We start from the raw sequence: 4272 nt of genomic DNA on the forward strand, positions 1-4272 counted from the left end.
GAGAGGAGAAGTAAGGAGGAAGCAAGGGAGAAGCAAGAGAGGAGGAGAAGATAAGAAGATAGATATACACATAGGCGATACCAGAAACGGCGATTAAAACGGCGATAGATAGGTGGCGGCCGAACGTACTGGTACTGGCTAGTACTGGCTGAGTACTAGCTGAAATGAAAGTGCTTCGTCTGTCATTTGATGTGAGATGTGACTTCACAGTGACCGCTCCCACCAAGATGCGGAAAATATGGTTGGGTTCTCTATCCTTTCAGCTACAATGAATCAGATCATATGCTTACTGCTTGCTAATCCTGCTAATCCTTGGAGTAATAAACCGTTTCAGGACCCTAACTTCACAGATTTCCCAAATCTTTTCCAATCGTATAGTACATATCCACCTTACTTCATGTTAATGTGCTCTTTGTAATTCATCTTCACTGTCACTTTGCAATTCATCTTCACCATCACTTTGCCGGTCACCGGACCACTCAAACAAACAACGATCATTTCAGTTTCCAGTTTCCGTCCGTGTGGCCACTAAAAAGCACGTACTGCTTTGTCGTCTCCTTCCCACATTTTCCTTTTTCCAGTTTCGTCACTTCCTTCATTTGCTCAGAATCTTAAAAGAGAAGAGGTTTCATCACTTCCTCCATTTGCTCAAAGAGTCCGGTCTCACAATCTCTTTGAGAACAATTTTCGTGACAACAAGGCGAGAACGAGGGGAGAGGGTGGATCAGAAAGTAGGAACCAAACAGAAAGTAGGAACCAAACAAAGGTGAACAAAAAAGGAGAGATGACGTGATTGAGTACAGAAGACGCTGATACCAAGACCCAGACGCTGATACCAAGACCGAGAGTGCCATGATATACGTGTTATATCTCTCTTCTTCTTCTGTTCCCTTGAACAGGCTCGATCTTCTGCCAATTAAATAAAACCAAGTCGAGTTCAGTTGTACGTGGCATCAGTCCTAAAAATTTTAGGTTCATCCCTTTAATATTAACAAGTTTTATAATACTATTAATAACAATATATTTTTTAGAAAATTTAAAAAATAGTATTTTTATAATTTTAGCACGATTAACAATATTAACAATGAAAATTTTTTCAAAAAAATAATTACTAAAGTTGTAAGAATGTTTTTGAAAAAACCTATTGCTTACTATACTCTAATTATTAATAGAGTTATGAAACTTGTCAACAATATTATTAAAATTATAAAAATACTACTTTTTAAATTTTCTGAAAACCTGAACTTGTTAATAATGTGTAAAGTTGTAAAAATTTTAAAAAATATAATAAATAAAATAAAAAGAAATATGATCATTTAAACAAATTTACAAATGTCTTGATCACTTATAATTAAACTGGAATTTTGTAAATATTTTCAAATTTAAGTGTCATTTTTGTACTAAGAGTTGGATGAGAAAATATTAATCTTTTTTTTAAAAATATATATATGTTGATAAAATTAAAAAAATTAATATATTTTAATGAAATTAAAATGTGTTTATAAAAATGTCAAAAAAATTAAATAATAAATTTAACTATTTATTAGAATTTTTATACAAATATAAATCACATTATTTTTACAAAAATCCCACCATACCTGGCCATGTAATAATGATGCCGACTAGCAGTAGGGTTTAAAGTGATGGGACAAGGAGGGGGAAAAAATTTTAAAAATTGTGCATTTAAACGAATCTTTGAAAAATATTTCACCCTTGGAAATGATAAAAAAGGTTACCGAGTGAGGGAGATGACGTGAGAGGCGCAATATTGTGTTAGGAGGTGTAAATTAATAAAAATTAGAACTTCCTTGCGTTTGTTTATGTTTTCACTTTAATATATTTTAAAAATAATTAATGTATCCATGTCTTTTGTTTGTTGGATCATGAATCCTGAATTCCTCATCATATATAGAAATGTGCCTTGTAGTGGAATAACATCACTTTTTCTAAAAATACCTGCTTAAATTTTTAATTTTTAATAGCATGCATATACCCATTAAAGGGATTTTAGGAGAGTAATTGAAGTGATTCGGGCGTACCTGGAGCATTCAAAATCTTCAGATAGTCACACGGAGGTCCGGTTACAGTATTGAACTCGGATCTTAGAGACACAGCAAACGCACCGGCAAGGGAAGATGAGGAAGAGAGAACCGAGGAAGGAAGAAAGGAGTCTGAAGAACACACAAACGAGATCACACTCACGGGGTTCTTTTTCTTCGGATACGCGGTTTATTAACTGCTCTTTTTTTTCAAATAAAAACCGTCTCCCCTTCGTGCAACCGTTCCCACCTATTGCAAATTATGTTAAAAAGCAAAATTTACAGTTGAAGACCCACATGTTTCATTATTTACATCAGAACCCCAAATTGTAATGGGCTTGGGTCCAATCCACCAAGGGTGGACTGGCCTATTTTCTTACATCTCCCACTCACACTTGGTGGTAGGGCTATTCAAAAGTCTGCTAGTCTGGTCCAACCCGGTCCGACCCGAGTTGGTCCGGTCCAGTCCGGTCCAGCAAAATTGCAACCCAATGCACTGACAAGACCAACTGGACCAGACTGACTAGGCGGGTTGGACTGGACTCCAGACCAAGGCATCAAACCACTTGGTCTGGTCTGACCCGATGGTGATAATTATTTCTTTATATAATAAATGAAATTTTAACAATATCTCTCTCTTGCTTAACGATGTCGTCTAATGGTCTCCCTTTACTCTTTAGTTTTTCACTCGTGGCTCACCCTTCTTTCGCATCACGCCGGCACGCCCTCACCCATCGCAAAATCACATTGCAAAGCCCTAGTACTCTTTACTCTCTGGTCTCTAGCAGCAGCATCATCACCATCAGGTGTCGGTCGTCGGCCTCTTACTCACGGTCGCACAGCATCACTAAGGTTGAGTCAGGAGCTACAGCTTCATTCACTTTGGTCACAAATAGCTTGCATCCTCTGCTTCTCTCCTCGGTTCGGGTAGATTGCCCATCAGGTGTCGGTCGTCGGCCTCTCACTCACGGTCGCACAGCATCACTAAGGTTAAGTCAGGAGCTACAGCTTCATTCACTTTGGTCACAAATAGCTTACATCCTCTGCTTCTCTCCTCAGTTCGAGTAGATTGCCCATCAGGTATTTAACACCCATTCCTCTCTTTCTCTTCGCATATTCCTTCTTTAGCATTTAAAATTAGTTGAATCTCTTAAATTTAGTTGGTTGTGTTTATAATTTAGATATATGGTAGGAAATCAGGAATCATTTAGAACCAAATAGACGAGTCATGAGTGATAGGATTTTGTACGATGTTGATAAATAATTTAATAATTTAGATATATGGTAGGATTGAGAGAAAGGGAAATCAAAACAAACAAACAGAATTGAAAATTTAAATTCTTAGCTTCTTCGTATTTCATTTTGTTCATTACTCATTGTGTCTCCTTTGACTTGGTTTTGGTGCATGATATTGACCCCTGATTCTGCAACCTTGCATTTGACATGTTTCTAACTTCTATGTTTGGATTGAGAAGAATTCAGGGACGCCAACTTCGCTATAGATCAGACTTGGCAGATCAGTGTAGTGAGAACATCTAATATCAATAAATAATTACCTCTTAATAGGATACCTATAGAGCAAGATCCAAGGATTATCACAATCAAATAGAATCTAAAATTTCAATTCTATAAGATCCTAATCTCCTAAATTATATACAATCTAATAGGAAAATATATAAATCATCAACTAATTAATCATATTAATAATTAAATTAAATAGCCCATCTTAAATAGGCTTGGGCCGTGGCATCTTCCAAAAATGTGGGTAGGATTGAGAGAAAGGGAAGTCACATTTTTCATCTTTTGAAAATTTCGTTAAAGAATATAGTTTCATTATTATTTGTTTATTAATTATTAGATTGTATATTAATGAACATATATGATAGTCTTGAACCTGGACACTTGCAACGTATGCTAGCTTCTTCTTTGGTATCCATGTTTGAAAATGGTTTATTTATTTTTACTTCTTCCTGAATTCTCTTATTTGCTAATCACTTAATTGTTAAGCCTTACAGGGAGTGTTTTTAATTCTCTTTAAATTATTTATCTTTGTTGTTTGGTTTCTTCTTTCACCAAAGTTTTATTTTTTTCTTTATTATTTTTATTCTTATTGATTATTTACTTATGTTTTATCTTGTACAGGATGGATATAGAGCAAAACTCCAGTGTTGACCAACCTCATTCTTCTCCTTATACTGGTGAGAACAATACTCCAACACATACTGGACCATCT

The sequence above is a fragment of the Neltuma alba genome, unplaced genomic scaffold (genome assembly GCF_004799145.2).
Source record: "Neltuma alba isolate B1F8T4 unplaced genomic scaffold, ASM479914v2 tig00003450_pilon, whole genome shotgun sequence".
In the NCBI taxonomy this organism is placed as follows: Eukaryota; Viridiplantae; Streptophyta; class Magnoliopsida; order Fabales; family Fabaceae; genus Neltuma; species Neltuma alba.